Here is a 19,437-nt window from a genome sequence, read left to right as displayed (position 1 = left end):
TTACAAAGCAAATATAATTTTATTTGCTTTATTAATCTAGAATGTGGTACCGATGTGTCTGGACTCAGTGGCTCCCCAGCTGCACCCTCCTGCAGGATGTTATCAATCCTCTATTTCTGTAAAATGTGCTACCAACTAGGAAGAAGAGCACTCGAATGGTATGACATTTTAATAAAAAAAATCAGTCTTACACCATGCTGTGTCCTGATGTAGTTATTCTTATATCTTCCGATATATCTTTCAATCCGTATCTCGTATGTTTTGCTGCTCTTTAACTGCTATGCATCTTTTTAGATTTCTCGTGATATTACAATATCAGTAAGGCATGCATAGATGCCTCTGCCTATCCCTCAATGTGCCTTTTGTTCTCCCTGCCTCTCCCAAAGCGCAGAAAGGAAATGCACACATGGCAGCGGGGAGAGGGCAGGGGAGCGGGGAGAACATTGCTCATCAGTGCTGCTTCTCCCTCCCTGTGCCACTGCAAGCTGCTGCCGCCTCCTTCCTTTCCCTCCCCTCAGGCTAAGAAGCCCCTGATGGCACTCTGGTCTTTTCACAGTATCTCAAACACTCCTCCGTTCCTCGCCTGCCCCAGGTCCTGCGTGCTCCTGGATGTGCTGTGTGAAGTGGGGGGCCTCTTCAGAGCACGAGCACATGTTTAGCGGTGGGAACCAGCAGGGAGATTGTTGAAGGTGTAGGAGTTGACGTGCATGGATGCTAGGAGCTCAGTGCCCAGCTGTGAGGATATGCATTTGGCGTTTCTTTAACCGTGTACCGGGTCACCTGCCCGTAGCTGGGAGGTGGCTGGGGGAAAGCGGAATGCATGTTCTGCACAAGAGCTTTGCAGAGAAGATGAGACAGACAGGTTTCCCGGACGGTATGGGTTTTCACAGACAGTGCAGCAATAAAGAAACTCTTCAGGATTTTTTTTTACCATCTCGGCATGACTCTCACCCCTGCTAGACAAGACACAGTTTTAGGAGAAAGATCAAATGTTGGGTCTTTGCCATTAGCTTAGACACTAGGGGAAAGGGCTAGATGACTTTTTTGATAACTAGCATGAAGACCCCAGCAGGCTTCCAGACAGTTTTATTAATCATAAAAGTCATTAAAAATAGCCAGTTCCTCAGGGGCAAAGAAAAAACAAAACCTCAGAAGAATGAATCAGGGCAGGCATCTCCCTTTCCTAAGAGCATTCTCTTCACAGTCTGCACTCAAAACTGAAAGGGAATAGTTAAGAGTGAAACTCCCGAGTAATATAACCAAGTGCTTTCTCAGGAAAGGGGCAATCACTTTCTATGGACTTATGTTGCAAAAGGGAAAGATATTGATGGGCTTTGTGTACAGCTCAGAGACAGTGAACTTTTGGACAGTTGACTCTGAGGCTTGCATGTCACACCCAGAATCAGCAAAATAGTTTTCCCATTTGCCTTTGTGCTTGTCTTTCCCCTTTTGCTTTTTTTTTTTTTTTTTTGCTTTCCCCTTGAATGTCCCTTTTCCCCTTTCTTTCCATACTCCCCTTGCCTTGACTTATTTAATTATTTATATATTTTTAATGGAGAGAGATTACATTCAGTTGCCTCTATGCCACTGTCTACTGCCTGTGCTCTGTCTCTGAAGTCTTTAACTGCCTTTGCAATATGAGTGCCAGGACCATAACGATATCTCACCTATCTTAGGGCATCTCAAGTTATTTTAGATGCCTGTGTTAAGGCACCTGGATCACATCTTGACTTACTCATCCCACAGTTCTGAAGAAATCCTTCCATATGAGTCCAAATGTAAAACAAAGCAGTACTGTCTTACGGTCTTTCTGGCTCTGCAGACAACCAGAATAAAAAAAATGGTATAAACTTTCCCATCAAAATTAGCTTTATAGGGTTGTTGACTGCAAAACGCAATGGCAGTTTAAATGTAAGTATTCATTTCTCTTATTTTAACTGGAAGGGTTTCAGTGGTGAAATAACTGTGGATTAAGAACTGGGACATGAAGCAAGTAAAAAAGAGGCTGGAGGAAAATCATAGGCGGTGGAAGGGAGAGGAAACTTGCAGAGCTGTTTTATCTGTGGCCTGTGGGACTAGTGACTGAAACATGTACAGTAGGGGAATGATGCAGATCTTCTTTCCATCAAGGCACTTCCCTGCAACACCAGACATCATTTTTGGACTGCTGTGGTTTGAGCTTGAGTAGACTCATGTGAGACCCCATGAATCAGTATAAGCAAAGGGAATCAACTGTCTGGAAAGCAGATTTGCAGAGAAGGCTGCGGGGATCCTGATGGAAAAAACAAGTTTACCCTAAGCTAACAATGTTCCCTCACAGTAAAGGTGGCCAATGGCACCCAAGGCTGCAATAGGAAAAGCATTGCCAGCAGGTCAAGGAAGTGATCCTTCCTCTCTACTCAGTCCTGGTGAGACACAGCTGGAGTGTGAGGTCCAGGTCTGGGATCCCCAGTACAAAAGAGACTAGAATTGAGTCTAGCAAAGTGCCATGAAGATGAATAAGGGATTGGAGCATCTTTCATTTGAGGAGAGGCTGAGAGAACTGGGAGGGATAAAATACCACTGGAATTTGAAGGGAGTAAAGAAGATAGAGCTGAGCTCTCCTTGGTGGTGTTCACTGACAGTTCCATTTGAACACAAGAAAACCTACTGACCCTGCTTGAGCAGAGGCTGTACTGGATGACCCCAGAGACATCTTCCAACCTCAGCCATCCCATGACCCTGTGCATCTAGCTCAGGTATCACAAACTATGGTGCTATGTGGGAAGACGAAGCTTAGGGGGGTACGTATGATGCTCACTGAAGAAGCTGGATAAATACATAGGAAGTGAACAATTGCTGAGCTCTATTTGGCTGTGAGTGTTCTCCCGTTGTGTGTTTAAAGCTCACTGAGATGGCTAAATAAGTCATTGACTTGACTGAAGGGTAGGCATGGCCTCAGGCACCAGCACTGCAGCTGAAACTGCGGGCCATCCAGACACTGCATGTTGGCAGCCTCACCCACTGCTCCATGCTTCAGCAGGCTACACCATGCTCATCAGAGTAAAATGGACTCTGGGGGTGTTAAGAGAATCACTTGCTGTGTTTGTTGCATTTTACAGCAGGTGGAAGGTGCAGCAGCAGCAGGCTGGAGAACTTCTTTCTCCTTCATACATTTCTGGGTCTGTTTCTGAATGTGGTCAGCATTGTCTGAGGCAGCCCATCAGGTCATGCTTTATTTATTTCACCGTACTTTATAGTACTCCCTCCTTCTATAAAACCTTGCTGTTAGGAGACTGCTTTCCATTTTTTTTTGGACTCTCTCTCAAGTGTAGCTGTCTGGCATCACTGCCCAGAGCAGCTGCTGACAATGCCAATGCACTGAGAGCTGCAAAATCCTTCCTTTCTGAAATCAAGAGTAGAAAAGATCATCATGAAATAATGGACTAATGTGGCCATTCTATCTGTACTGCTCATAAATTAGATTTTGAACCTGGCAATTGCAGGGTAATTAGGAGGAGAGTAGCTTTCCTGCAGGAACATATATTTCCTATTCTGCCTGCCTGCCACACTCCAGTTTAATTTTTCCTTTGTTCACTCAGCTCAGAGAACTGCAATTACCAAAGGTGATAGCCTAGTGGCAATTTTCGAATCATGAAGAGACTTAGCACAGAAAAAAAAAAAAAAAAAAAAGGACAGGTATCAGTAGTAATTAAAATGATTTTGAATTAGAGAGACTGTTCCAATAATTGCTTTTGTACGATAATCGCCACCACATAACCTATCCTTATGAATTACTAATACAGTGAAATAACATTACTGCGGAGCATGAGCTGAAAAAGACAGCTCTCCTAAACACGTAAGCTCCTGAAAGCTCCCGACAGAGGGGTGACGTTTGTGCAGCCATTTCTGAGTGGTAGGTGATGCTGCGCTACTGATCACTAGCAGCCATGCGGTTTTTAAGCCCTTCTTCCCCCTTTGGCCCCATCAGAGAGGCACAGGAAACAGCGCAGGAATTCCCATCTCGGGTGGCCAGAAGAAGGTTTCACATTATTGAAATAGATGATTTCCTTCATCCAAGAGCCTCTGAGGAGCATAAATTGTGAACAACATCAAAGCAAATGAAAAGTTTTAGAGCAGACTGTCAAAGAGACTGCTGGGGTTTCCTTGGTAGATTTCCATTTTTTAAGGGGTCTCAGCAATTTACTTTCCTTCTCAAAACAATTCCATATGTCCGTGGATTATTTAAGGTTGTTTTGACTTTTGTTGTCATGGGTTTTGAAGAAACAATATCACAATTATTTAACATAGGGAAATAAAGTTAGACAGCGCCTGGAGTTACAAATTACTGGGATGATCTCATGGACTAAGACTTTGCACACTTATTCTGTGCTCTCCAGGGTTAGACAGCATGATTCTAGGTAAAATGAAAAGCAGCACAGCTATCTGGAAATATGCATTGGTCCAATGCTGCACAAATACAGCAACTAACCATTTAGGTTGCAGTAACTGATATATTTTACAGCACGAAATACACCGGCAAGTACGACACAAGAGTAAGGGCTGTGAAATACATTGGCTCAGACTTGAAGTGGACCCGAGACAACTTTGTTTAATGATTATTGAAACTCATCTGCTAAAAAGCACAAAGGCCAGCTGTGGTCTTAGATTAAAAGTCATCAAGGCAAGCTGTGAACGGATTCATATCAGCTTCCTCACTTAAGGTGAAGAAGTGACTGTCATTAGACAAGGCGTGGAGAGGGTGTGTTTGCCGATGAGGTTATTAGCAAGTCCCTAGGAGGTGGCTCCTGCTGAGTGTGGGTTTTAAGTGCTTTCCCTGCACAGGAAGGTTGGTGTAGGTCAATGACTTTGCAGGAGACCAGTGAGTCACACCCCAGCCAGTAGTCCCCATCTGCAAGGCTATGGATATATTCCACAATTATCTACAAACTAGATACCAGGCTGCATTGACTATGTGTAGGTAACTATGCTTCACGTATGCGGTGCACTGCCACTTTTCCAGCTTGTACTGTTGTCTGAGACCAGGGGGGAAAACTGTGCTTCTCAGCTGTACCCTGCCTTAGCTCCTCCTGACATCTGTGGAGAACCTGACCAAAGAGCCGCAGGTCCCCAGGGGAGAGGCTGACCTCTGAGTGAGACTGTCCAACCAACCCAGATGCCTGCAGTATGTGAACAGGGAGGAGAAGACATTTTAAGCTCTGTCATGCTTGCCCCAGCTTCTGCTGTGCTGTGCTGGCAGCCAGAAACCATGCAACATAAAGACCCATTGGAAGAAAGCGTAAGCCTGAACACTTCCTTTTCCTTTAAGGAAAGGATCCCTCCTTATTTCACATGTGCATGAGTGCATAGGTGTTTGGACAAAAAAAAGGAAAAGAGGAAAAGGTCTATATTAATTGTTTCCTAGACTAGCACCAAGTGCCAGACTCTTAAATCTGTCATTAACTGCTGGTGAATTATTCCAAAAGTTATTCATAATTCCTACCTAGTAATTCTTCAGAAAGCACTTTTCATAAATGTTGAGTGTAGTATAAAAGCTGCGCCTGTGTATCATTTTCAGTGACATCTGATTCGAGTTTGATGATCAGGGGTGGATAAGAGTAAAAGTCTTGATTCAGGCTAATCATGTGATGTAAGAAGGAAATGCTAAACTGGGCATCCCTAATGAGCTCGCTCTGACGGGTGTACTACCCTCGGCTGAAACACACCAGCATTAGTCCTCCATGCACCACTGGCAAGGATTGAAGTGTATAGTCCTTGATTGCCTTAGTCAGTGCCTTGTGCCAACATTCATGGGGAACTTGGTCGAAACATGAGTTGGCTTCTCTTCAGTTTTTCCTCATGCAAAACTAACGAAGTAGTTCTGTCTCATGTCAAGCTTATAATTTAAAGCTGATTACCTTCCACATTTATTTATTTTATTTTATTTTATTTTTATAACTTAAAGCCATGAACCAATTCATTGGTTCAGGTCTTGATTGTGACCTTGATTTGATGGCTGTGTTGCCCATCGTTAATTAGCTTGTTGTGGTTCTAGTAATATGGTGATGTATTTTACATTTGTTTGTTTAGTTTTAGTGCACAGGTCTGGTTCATTTGGTCCAGTTGTAACACGAGTCATGTCAACTGAAGATGTATGTAACTTGAATAAGATACTTCCTAGCTATGTGGCTCTGCAAACAAATAAATAACTCTACTTCCCACAAGATGGTAGCAACATTAAAACAATGCTATTAAAATGCTGTCTTAGTTAGCAATTAAACTAAGAACCCCTCAAGGTTGCATTACTACCTTTAACAAGCTCTTTACCAGCTGCAAGATAAACCTAAGGCAATCCCTTCCTAACCAAGCAAACCCCATTTACATCTCAGCTTTGGAAACATATGTTGTTAATTTTAGGATTTCAGTTGCCAAGCAAGCTGGGTGTGACTTCTAAAAAAAAAAAAAAAAAAAAGGAAAGTGTGACATTTGGGGGGTAATTATTTTTCAGCACAGGTGCAGAGTGCATTTGAGTACCTTAAATGTTCACACAAGCTGAGCTTTGACTCAATCAAACTGCAGCTTACCACAACTTGAAAATAGTGTCATAAAATCTCTTCTTTCAGGCAAAGTATGGCCTCAGTAAAAAGTACCAGAGAATTTCTTAGTTTAACAGAGTCTCATCTTTTCTCCTTCCAGCTTATACTTTCCCCCAGTGATCTCCCTTTTTACATTGGCCAGGACAACCACATCTCACCACTTCTTCATCTTTGTAGTGTTTGGATTAACTGGAGAAAGGGCTGGCGGGTCCTGGCATTTATGGCTTTTGCAGTTGCTAGTCCTTTTGAGCTAACCTCCTGGTTCAACAGTTGAACACTGCTGACACCCTTGTGCAGCTGAACTCCAAAGCAACTAAGCATGCATTGTGGCACTGTAGTATATCTTCTCCACATGGGGCAGTGGGAATTAATTTTCTGGATGTTTCCTCATTTAACCATAAAGGGAATAGAATTTGCTGTAATGTATTTAAAAGACTGATGTAGTAAATTACTGGCATATGAACAATTCAAAACAGATTCCCAATTTACTATTGCTCCACGTTGATACCAGACTTTTGGCCATAAAAACAGCCCTAATAATTTGGGTAGGGCAACTTTGTTCTAATTGCCTGGTAAAATCAACCTGGAAGACCTTACACAAGCAGAGGAGGAGAATAATGTACAGTGGCCAATGGCAGAAATTTTTCATTGTTCTTATAATACTAATAAATGATTAATACTACATTTTGGCCAAATGTAAGAAAAGAATAAAATTCATTTCATTGAAAATTATGTGGTGTTGGCTCAGCTTAGTTTTCTACATTGAATGCTAAGGCACTTGCTTGCTTTAATGCTGCCCTTTGTCTGCACAAGTAAAGAATATGCATGGGAATAGCACAGGGCTGCAGGAGGGGGGCAGATAACCTTGCAACACAACTGAGACATTCCTGGATAATCAGGTATCAACCTTGTACTTTTCACTGGCATTAAATCCCTTATAATTACTTAAGAAAATACATACGTTTTTTACACAATACTTGGAAAATATTGGCAGTATAAGGTTAAAATTCAGTGGAAGACGACAGGCAGATAACATGCTAATACAGAAAATGGCATAAAAAGACAAGTTGAACCAAAGGTCACAGTACATCTCCGTATCAATTACAGAGTGATAATCTCAGAGGAGTGTTTAGATTTTGTTGCCTTCTCAAACTGTTCTCTGGGCATGCACAGCCGACTTTGCAGTTGTTTCCCTCTTCAGCTTAAACAGAGAGGGGTGCTGTGCTGTGAATCCCTCCAACAGGAGGAGAAAAGGTGATTCAACAGCTGGAAGAGTCCCACAGGAGTTTCTTCTGAGAGCTCCACCTTTCAACATTCCTATTTCAAAAACACAGGCTATGGCCTTCATGTCAGAAGCCCAACACTCTTCTTTTCTGTACACTGCACCTCCTGCTGCAAGCCCTGAGAGGTATTTGCATGAGGGATTTGCACCAAGAAGTTTCAAACTGGAAAAATGAGTGTGCTTGTTATTCGTTTCAGCACACTGGGAAGCTGCCAGGATTTTACAAAACTGCTCATTTTCTGAGTCTTTTTTTTTTTTTTTTTTTTTTTTTTTTTTTTTTTTCTGAGCAGAGTACAAGTTCTATCTTATTAAGTGAAAACAATAGAGTGAGAAGTTGGAAATTGCCAGGAAGCCTGGGAAAGACCGACACTCAGCCGAGATTTCATCCCATGTTTTCCTGTTGACCTCACAGGCTCTCAACACAAGAGCACTGAGTACATTAAAGAAAGGCCACAGTCTCATTTGGTCCTGTGAACATTGGCAATATGTTATGAGGACAATATACAAGCTTGAAAGGGAAAAACCGCAGCAATGTCCTCATGCCCTGGAGGTTTTGTCTGGTGCGATGCTGTTTAACCAGAGCTCTGTGAGGTTTTAAATGGCCATATGAGATTTATAGTAGGTCATGACCAGATCTCTTTTCAGGGCAAAGTTTGAAAAGTCCATTTGTCTCAAAATTTTTAAAAAAAAGTGTCTGGTAATTCTCCAAGGTTTTTCCTCTTCCTTCAGGCAACTATTTTAGCCTGGCCTGAGTTCCTAAACCCTCCCCATGAGCCCTTTTAATGTGGGAAATATTGTCCTAGTATCTGTTATCAAAGGAATAATACTGTGGATACAAATATTTACAAACCCTCTCTAGCTCCACATGGTCAGTATCAAGCTTATTACCTTTTAGAAGAAGGGACATCATGACCTTAAAAGAAGTGACTTCAGGAAATCAGCATTTGAGGGCATTATTAGCAGGGGTGAGTGATGGAGGTTACAGGGAACGAAAGGGAGAAGACTCAGCAGACATGCAGAAAACCCCACCATGGGGCCGGTGGCTGAGGGGTGGCCCTGGATGGGTAGGTGGCAATGACGTCCCCCTACTAATGTCCCACCACATGCTGGTAAAATCTTGTGCCAGTGTCCTTGGGGCTGTGAAACCAGACAGCTGTGTTGGCCCCACATTGTGGCCATTTCTTCCATGCAGTAGGAAAGTAGGCCAACACCCTCCAGTGATCGCGTCCACGTCAACTTTTTGGCAGTGGGTGCTGAACTGGGTCCTGGGGAAGGCTCCAGGTATCCTGATGGGGTTGGAGTGGTTTTGAGGAGCAGGAAAAGGGCAGACATGACAGGCAGGGAGGCAAGGCACTGTGAAAAATGGTCAGAGAGCCAGCAAGGGAGGTTCTGGGATGAGGTCCCTCAAGAAACTGGTAGGGAAATTTGAGGGCCGGGCTGGGGACATCACGGAGAGCTGGGGAAGAGAAAGGGGTGATGCCTGTGGTAGAGGCTCAGTGTCTTTTTCCTCATTCCTCATTCCTCTCTAAACAGGTTGTGGAAAGGAAGAAAAAGGAAGATGTGACCTCCTGCAGAGCTGCTGTGAGCCAGGCAATACCATCAGCACCGTCAGCAGCCGTCACCTATCCAGGCAAGGACCAACACAGATCTCCCTGGTCATGTACAGTGTGAGCTAAAGCCAGGACCAGTACAGATACTCACAAAAGCAAATTAAAGTGTCCTAAAGGATTGTTACAAAGCAAGAGATTTACTTGGCAGGTCTCTATGACTTCTGGGGTGATTTTTATCTGTTGTGTAAATCAGAATCATGGAATTCTTTTACCCTGCTCTCTCTCTCTCTCTCTCTCTCTTCTTCTCTCTCTCTCTCTCTTTTTTCTTTTTTTTTTATTAACTTGACAAACTGTTTGTTCATTTAGAGCAGTTATGCTTGATTGTCCCAGTAAATAATAAGTGAGTGCTTTTCGTGAATTATTGTGCTGCTGGATTTCCACAGAGAAGGGCCTATTCTCTTCTGTGTGAATGTGTGTGAAGAGGGAGTCCCATAGGCATGAAGAAAAGTTATGCATTTGAGTTGAGAATGAAAAAGACCTTTAAAATCTTTATAGCAATCTAATACAGAAGATACACCGGTACGAAAAGTAAATTTCATTAGGCAGAAAATATTTTCCTTTAAAATAAATAATTTTCCAGTTTTGCTAAAATGCCAGAAGATTACAGACTATATTAAAGATAGCATGTGTCTCATTTAAATCATATCCCTTGGAAAAAAAAAAAAAGTCTAATTTAATTTAAGTAATTTCTATTTATTTCTGCCTTTCTAAATTATATCATTTTCAGGTTATAAAAATGTAATGTCTGAACCTAAACTCTTTACACCTAGTTTCAAGCCAGACCTAATTTTACATCTAAGTTAAAAACACATGAGAGCACATAGTTATAATATGATCTGGCCCCTCTCTGACTGCAAAAAGGGCAGCCTACTATAAATAGAGTCCTTGGGAGAAGGAAGGTCTTCCTTCTCCATTTTGAGAAGGATTTTGAAATTTCATGCCATTCCAGTTTGGAACCAAGCCTTCCAATTCTGAATTTTCCCATGAAACAGAGCCCCAGAAGAAAGCAATAATAGCGAAAAATAAGCAGAAAGTGTTTGTTCTGAACATTTGTGAAGAAAATGTCACCAGGCAGACCTCCTGGAAATGCTGGCTGGGAGAGAAACCTTGCAACTTTGGAAATTGAGCCATTTGAGCTTTTGACATCTCGGTTTCCATCAAGAAAGCTCCAGCGGTTGAGGAGCCCAAATGCAGCCCTTCTCATTTGACTGCCAACAAGCGTGTCGGGGGAGCTGATAGACAGTCAGGATGAGCTGAACAAGAACCGTAACCAGATCCTGAAGCCTGAGCTGCGTGCTGGGTGTGCTCCTCTGAAGATTTCACTTGTGCAACCTTTGGAAGCAACATGCTTTTTAAGAGCTGGAAATGTTTCCAAACTGCTGATGGCAGGTCGTCTGTGGATGAACACTGAGATAACACTACTGAAATCAGTGGAGCTATTTCAATTTGTACCACTGAAAATCTGGTCACTGAAGTTTAAAACAGAGTTTTAAAGTGTGGAGTTCAGTGTGAAGTAAGAATCATTGCCAGTGAGCTCCTATCTGAGCCACTGATGAACCGCACAGAGAATTACTGTGGGACTCGGAACGTTAAAAACAATTATATGATTTAAGCTTCCATTTCATGCAGAAAAATCCCTCAATCATCCTAAACCAGAAACTTGTCATTTTTCTATTTACTTTTCACATCTACCATGAAAAAATGCTCCCTGCTGCCACAAACTACTTGGGTAAACCAAGAGGTTTGCATGCAAAGCCAATTTGTCAATGTTGGCTGAAAAGCATATAAACATACCTCCTCCTCCTGATGTCTGCATGAAAGACGTTTCATATGCATGGAAAAAGTATTCCTCTTTAACCAGCTCAAGACCTACAGCTTGGTATAACATTCCTTACCCACCAAAAACTCCCAAAGATTTTAATTTGGCTTCTGGGTACATCAATACATAGAACTTCTCTGCTTCTCTGAATGTATCTAGGATCTAGATTTCATTGTACTCCACAGGAAAAAAAAAAAAAAAAAAAAAAAAGTTGTTTTTAGAGGAATGAATGAAAAAAAATATTCAGTGGATGGGGGTAGACTTTTGCCACCACTAGGACCTCCATGATTCTGGGTGTCTGTTTAGCAGGCTGTGGAAAAGCCCCTTCACAGACTTGCTGTAGGAATTCGGTGGTCCTCAAGAGACTTAGATGTTATTGTTTTGGCCAAAAGTCTCAGCCATGAGATGACCTGAAAATACCAAGCATTGCCAAAGGAAGAGGAGTCTGGAAGCTGACAAAAATAGTTTTGTGATTTTTTTTTTCCAGAAAGTTCTGGATGTGGGTCTTTCTCAAGACTTCTTTGACAAGGACTTCTCTAGAGGTATCCAGCTTTTCTATGAGACTTGGTTGATCACACCAAGCTTCAGGTCCTTAACAGCCTGCTGCTGTACCTTTGCATTGGTGTATGTAAAATAACTAAGTGGGAAACTGTTTTTTCTTACGTAGAGCCCTGTCAGATTTCAGAGAGGTTCCCACTTTTCTCTCTGGGAGGAAACCCAGGCTGCTTAAAGATCACACTTTTATTTTCTTTCACTGAAATGCAAGAAATATAGAACAGTGCAAACCCTTCCTCAGCAGCAGAGTAAATCCATCTTTTCTCAAATTCAAGGAGAGAGGAAAGGATAAAAGCTTTCATACAGCCTACATCAACTCCAAGGCAGTCATGAAGAAAAAGCAGAGGCACCTGATTAGACTGCATGGGGGAGGAAAGTGTCTCAGACCATGACAATACAATCTCCTCACAGGAACATCTCAGGAGTGATTCAGCCACACAGTGATCACTGTGGAGAAATCTGGGGGAGTCTCTTTCTTTGTACATACTGTCCTTCACTTTTGCCTGTGAAGAACCGGGCTGCAGTTCTGCTTGTCCTGTGTGGTGTCCTCTTCACCCTTCAAAAAGCAAAGGGCCAGACAAAGTGCAGACTGTGTGTATCGTGACTGGGGGCCAAATGAAGACACTTTACTGAGGAGTTCCTTGCCTACCCTGGGCACAATCACAGCTCTGTTGGGGGACTGGCCTCCTACAGAAAGTGCCCGCTCTCCCCCAGCGTAACCTGGGCTCCCATTTCCTTTTTATCTCCATTGTTGCCTGGGTCAGAAGAAAGCGAAGAGCAAGGAGAAAGTGCTCCTGAAGCTAAAATAAATAATAATAATAATAATAAATATATATATGTATATACATGTATATATGCCATATGCATATATAGGGCAGTAGGCAAATAGCCTTACCAGTAACAAGGCTAACAGATGTTCAGCTACAATTTCTAAATTACCTTTGCAAGAGGCAAGAAAAAGTGACTCAAGTGAGCATGTCATCCATGGAGCGTGGGACAGGTGCCAGAAAACCCTGTTGTGCCTTGCTGATTACTGAGCGATTAAAGCTTGAAGGGGGCATCTCCTTCCACCTGCTGCAGGACAGCTAGCTCGCTGACAGGGAGCTGAAATTTCTCCTTCATGTTGCTGTACCCACTCTGGAGACTCTCTGAGCTCCAGCTAGAACATGGTCAACAGACACAAAAGGGTCTAAAGCCCCACACTAACGTCATGTAACTGGGCCAGGCTGAGGTGACGCTGCTTGCTACGAAATTTCAGCGTTTCTTAAAATACGGTGGTAATGGAAGCATGGTGATTTGTGGGAACAGCATGATCCCTGGTTTCCTGCTATTAGTGCTGTGTAAACCTGAGCTCTTTTTCTTCAGACTGCCAGGAAATAGATACAAAAGTATTTATAAGATTTCACTTTTGCAGCATAGCCCTAAAAATAGCACAATACATCATTCATAGTACAGGTCTCTCTATTCTCTTATCCTACTGCTGAAGGAAGAAAGGCATAATATTATCAGCTAACTGCCCTCCCTACCTCTTCCCATAAAGCACGTTTCAGCTACTAGTGTTGCTATCAAGGTTAAAATCCCCTTTGTTTTACAACATGTTCATTGCTTAAGGGCACTGTCATTGCCCAAAGGGAGCATAATGTTCAAGTCTCATTGAAATATCAGTAAGTAATATCAATAATAAAGAAAACACAGAATATATTAACAAATTCACTGCCCATAGCTATGTACCCATGATATATGGGAGCGGTATTCAGAGCATCAGTTCGACAATACTTAAAGTCAGTGCTCCTTTGACCCGTGCTGATGAAGATGGACAGACAGGTTACAGAAGATTATGCCTCCAAGGGTCATAAAAATGTAGAAGGTTCCCAATTGCAAACTGATTTTTCAAAGACAATTACCTGCATGATTTAACCAGGCGGCCATTTATGCCTTCCAGGTTTCATATCATTAATGTTTGTTTCCTCTTGGATTTTCGCTGTTTCTCCTTTGCTCATTTTTTTTTTTTCCTTTTTACCTCATGTATACACATTAAAACACTCTCTCACACTTCTTGTCCTAGGTGATTTATTCCCAAGAAATTAAATTACATTTTTATAAGCCTGTGTTACTGCAAATGATAGTTGAAGATTTGCTGAAAAAATTAATTCCTGATCTGTTGCCGTGAAGAGCCCTTGCTAGCACTGCACTGACTCTGTCTTTCAAAACCAGATGGAAGCAGTCCAACGGTATGATTAACTTCTTAGTCCCTGCAATTTCCTATTGCTCTACTTGCCCTAGATTTCAGGATTGACCTCCTGCTTCACTGCAAAATGCACAGTTGCTCAGCTTGATAAATCACATGAATACTTTTTTGATCACAGTTATCTACTATTTACTACATACCCAGTGAGGTTAATCATATGCTGAGGCACTTCATATGCTGCACGCATATACACTCTTCTTCCCAATAGCACTTTGCATATTCTTCATGCTGCCAGCCAGCAATGGGACCTGTTTTCCCCTTACCAATATTTAAAAGACCGCAGTCATGCACCTTGTCTCTTTTTCACCCCATGTTAATTCTGTAATTATCCACACACGGATTCTTAAAAGAACTAGTGAGCCAAAGAAAATACATGAGAAATTGCTAGTCAGACCTTTCTTTTAGCAGACAGATATTTTTCAAAATGCTAATGTTTCTGTGAACTAGAACCGATCGTCTCCCCTCTAATATCTTTGGGGAGCTATTGAGAGTGCATGGGGTTGCCCATAGGGATCTGCGAAATATTTGGCTATCATGACAGCAAACTGCTATTACTTCCTTGAAGAAAAAATGCAGCTTCACTTTTCTTTCTCTTTCTTTAAACACCAAAGGAATTTTGGTATTTAGTATGGCTAGCTAGGGCTCAAAATTGCTAAAATTCCCTGGAACAGCTCCGCCTCACCTTCTCATGCAGCTTTGCAATACACCCAAATTGCATCTCCAGAGCTGTCGTAGAACAATTCCAGACAAACACCAGCAACAGTCAAGGCATGGGAAAGCATCCAGCAGTGAATGGATGAGTGTTGCAGATCTTGCTCTCAAGTTAAATAAAAGGAAATAGAATCCAGTTTTACAGAGATATCTATTCCTTTTTATTCCAAGCCTTCCACACAGGCTCTTTTCTGAAGCCCCTTTTCACCAATTCACAGCATACTCCAGTACTGGAAATAATACCCTATATGCAATACATAACGTTACTCTTGTTCAAGTTCTGTACCTAGGAGGGCTAAGAAACTCTAGATCATTTCTGCCACAAGAAGCAGCACCTGTCACCCTTTCCTACCCCATGCCTAGTGGAAATGTGGGGCACCAGCATTTCCAAACAGCCATGCTTCCACGTAGGGAATTAATGGTAAATCCGTATCCCCTGTCAGAGATATTTTTTTCCTTGCAAAGATAATCTTGAAAGTATAAGCAATGTACCAACTCTGCTGGAGGGACTCGTGTTCATTTCTATGGCAAAGAGCACCGTGCATGCATGCTCTTCTCCAGCCAGCCTTTGCATCCCCCATGATCTCAGTTCCTTCACTCTCTGCTGGGATGTGGATCAGCTGTCCTGAGCCAAGGCTTCCCCTCGGCTGTCACTGGCTGCACAGACCTGTCACATCACGGCTTGCTGGCCAGCCTGTGAGCTGAGTCACTCCGCTGATAAGCTGACCACATAGCTTTGCAAGTGTAGGACTTGCTCAGTGTGAAAGGCGACGTTATCAAACAACTCAGTCCAACACAAACAGAAGTGTGTGGGTGACATGAAGCACGTGAGTATTTTTGCTAGCTGCCACCGGGCTATTTACGTCCTTCAGGGTATCACAAGTTTAACTGCGTTGCTTAATCACAGCTAGAGCAGATACTTGAGAACAAGAAATCTTTGGCTTGGTCCACTGAAAGTTTTAGGGCTGCTTAGACAGCTGTGTTCCCTACTTTAAATGATCTATTAAAAGTCTACATTGCCTCTTATTGTTGCCTTAATTCTTTACAAGCAGCCTATTCCCCAGGCCTCATAACTCAAATGGTGTATCTCAATGTGGCTTTGTCTGAAGGAGAAGAGCCATGCTACAGATCCTGCTGGACTAATCACTGACCCTATTGCTGCTTACAGTATCAGGGGAATGGAATGGATTGTCCCAGGCCAACCTTTTCCATTCATTGTTCCTCGCAGCTGGGTGCTAGGTGCAGGCACACACCTGTGAGAGATAGTTCAGCAGCACCTCTGCCTCCAAACCATCTCTCTGCCTGCAGATGTATTGCTCTGCTGCTTCTCATGACCCTCCTCTCAGTTCTGCACACCCATCTTGGGACTGGGCAGGTTGAGTTGATGGTTGGACTTGGTGATCTTAAAGGTCTTTTCCAACCTAGATGATTCTATGACTCTATCTATGATCAGCACTCCAGAGGAGAGTGGGAACAATTTGTTCTTCCCTCAAGACCTCTAATGCAACTGGTCAGACCCGTTAGGGTAAAACAGATCACACCTGGCACAGCCTGCATGTCAGTGTCCTAACAGTGACCAAGCATGGATGGAGAGGGTATGGCTACAGGGAAATGTAAAGTACACCCAACAGGAAGGTGAGCCAAAGGACAGATAGGCTTTGAAGCTCACCAAACCTCATGAATGGTGCTCATCTACAGTGCAAAACTGATGTTTGTGTTGAGATGCCTTGTCTAGCAGCAGCTCAGGGTAGTAAATCAAACAGTTTTATCACAGCCTGTACTGAACAGTTCAGGCCTTGATGAAACAAATATATAAACCAGGTGTTGAGTGTAAGCTGGAAAGCTGGCTCTTATCAGGTGGGGTGGAAGGGCTGGCCAGCATGACTGCATGATGTCCAGGCTGTGTGGGACCCCTTGCTGCCAGTTCAGCTCCCACCTCTGCCCCTGGGTGAGGGTGGGCAGAGCTAGCAACGTCTCTCTGCATCCTCCACAGTAAGGACACAAAGAGGATAATAGACTGGGCCTGTGAATGAAGCGTGTCCCATAAGTACCACCCAGGCACTGCAGGGAATGAGACAGCTTTTCCCTATTACACTGAGAGAGGAAATTCAGCGATGGCACAAGGCTTTCCTCTAAGTACTCAAGACTCTTAGTCAGACCCACTTGGCCTGCACTACAGCACAGAGAAATAAAAGCAGCTAGGGGAATAGAAGTGCCCTAGGACCACTGTAAATCTTTACTTCATGGAAAATCTTATCTTGTGCATGAATATGAGCTGTGACTAAATTTAATGTGTGGATTAAGTACTGTGCGGTCTCCCTCATGGTGGGCTTTTCAGCCGAAAAAGAACAAAAGAATAATAATGAGTGTTGTGTTTGGGTATGATTACAAACATCTGTAATTTACAGCTGGACATTCCCCGTTGCAAATATATCCAGCAAGCAAGTGCTCTGGGTTAGCGTAATAGCCTGCAAAAAATTAGCTTTTAACTTTAGTCCTGAGGTCAGAGTGCTGGGACCAGGGGAGTCAATAATAAAATCTATTTAGCTCAGTGGGATTAAGCAGGTTTAAGACCTGGCTTAACCACACTGCTCACTGTTAAATAATAGCAGAACGCACTGAGTATTTTAGGTACAGACATTTTTCTTAATTTGAAAGCTATTCAGGCAGTGGATTCGAGAGTCATGCCATTGAAGATATGCTAGCACTATACCATTAAGGTATATGAGTTAAATGTTTGTACTTCTCTGTCCCAGAAATTGAGCAATCTTTATAGTTAGACCACTTTACTGAAAAGCATAATAAAATTAAAACGAAGCTGTGCTGTATAAACACTGAAGGTTTTCCATGAGAGAATGAAAAGTGAATGGGGCCAGTGCATCTTTCCTGACAAAACAGTCAGTGCATGTGCAGAGCAACCTGTCTTCTGGAAGCAGAAAAGCTGTTTCAGTCGAGCTTCTGGGTCACTAATCTTTGTGTTTGCACATAAATCTGTTGGGGGTTACTGTGGCAGTCTGAAAACAAGACTGAGTGCAGCACACTGGAGAAATCAATGGCTACAGGTTTAAAAACTCCCCCTTTTTTTGCCTCTTTCAGTTTAGCTAACTGTTAGCTTTTTAACAAAACCTGAAAGCAAAAACTGAAACGAGAACTACTGGAGAATAAATTTTAAGAAAGAATGGTGGGTGAAATTGCCGAGAGCTTGATTTAACCTGCCACCTCACCTCCCTTGGTGCTGGGACGTGCTGGTGTGTGGCCAGGCACTCGTCACTGCTCCTGGGACACAAGCACTGGGCAACAATATCACAGGAGCTCTCCCTTTAGCCAAGGCTAGGCAGAACCTTTACAGTTTCAGTTTTGGGCCCCTGCTCGATGCAGAGAGGTTCCTCACCCCCAGTGGGGCTGGGACCATCTACGCACCGTCACCACTGCTCTTCCTAGGAGTGACAGAGCAGGGTTTGGGGTTTGCTGACTGCTTCCAGGGGCAGTTCTGTGGGAGTGCTCCTTGCTCAGCCCAGGGGAAGGATGCTGAGAAATGCCTCCCCACACTGTCACAGCATCATCCCACCACGTGTGAAAGCTGCTTGGCCTGGTGGCTGAGCTTGCACACCTCCGGGGAGATGGACACGATGCTGCCCTGACTCCTCTTTCTTTTTGCATTCATCCCCATTACAGCAAATACTCGTGTACTCTACAACCGAGTCAGTGATTTCTCCTGCATCCCATATGTTTCAGTCTGTTTTTCTTTTTTCTATTTTTTTTTTTTTCTTTAAGGGGGGTAAAAGAAATCCTAAACAAAATGGTGTTTGTAAACTGGGCAGAGGTGGGGGGGGGAAGGTTGATAATTTTGGCAGTCTTAGCCTCAGACCAGAGAGAAATGTTATTCATCCGTGCACAAGATATAATTCAGCCTAAGTGACAGGCTCTGCTCTGGAGAAATCCTGGCCTGAGCTGGCTTCGAGAGTCAATTACTGCTTATTCCCAGGGAGGCGGGGGGCGGGGGGCCAGGCGGAGCGCAGGGGGCTGCCAGCAAGGCAGGGGGAAATTTACTCTGTGTCAGCCCGCATGACACAGTACCTCATTTGTGGATAAATGTAAATCTGCTGGTTCTTTTTCACAGGCACTAAAACGTACAGTCTCTCCTTCCCCTTCCCTCCCCCCTCTTCCCAAAACTGGAAAAGAAATCAGGACCGTCTTAGAAAGCTACCTTATATTTCAATCAATCCTCTTTCATAAAAGTCATTTAAGGTAAATACCTGTGCAGATTACGGCCCAACTATAACATTTACTATGGCCCGAATCCTGAATTCCTTGCTCAGGCCAGTTTCCCATTGAAGTTGATGGAAATTCGCTTGAAAAAGAGCTGAGTAAAACCTGAAAGCTGGCTAAGGATTTGGTCCCTTTCTTATCTGCCTGAAGCACTGCTGCAGTTCCAGAAGAAGTAAAAAAAATAATGAATTAAATTCCTCTAAAATACTGATCCCTCAAAACTTATGGGGTAAAAAAAGGCATTGTTTTTGTGCCTGAAATGTACGGAGTATCTCATCACAAGAGGAGCAATTCCCAGGGAAAGAATTTGGAAAAAGTCAAAAGAGAACATCTCAAAATAAATGAAGTACTTATTGCTGAAAAATGAG

General features: G+C 43.0%; 1 protein-coding gene across 1 annotated transcript in view; it reads right to left on the bottom strand.

Annotated features, from left to right (window-relative positions):
- The window catches only part of AFF3 (ALF transcription elongation factor 3), a gene marked incomplete at its 5' end in the record, with an annotated part of 100,274 nt that overhangs the window by 63,958 nt on the left and 16,879 nt on the right, over positions 1-19,437 (bottom strand). The gene's annotated exons all lie outside the window — the stretch shown is intronic.

This window comes from Aythya marila (genome assembly GCF_965140915.1).
Source record: "Aythya marila genome assembly, chromosome: 1".
Classification (NCBI taxonomy): Eukaryota; Metazoa; Chordata; class Aves; order Anseriformes; family Anatidae; genus Aythya; species Aythya marila.
Note: the sequence above shows the minus strand (reverse complement) of the source record. Positions and strands in the feature narration are given on the sequence as shown.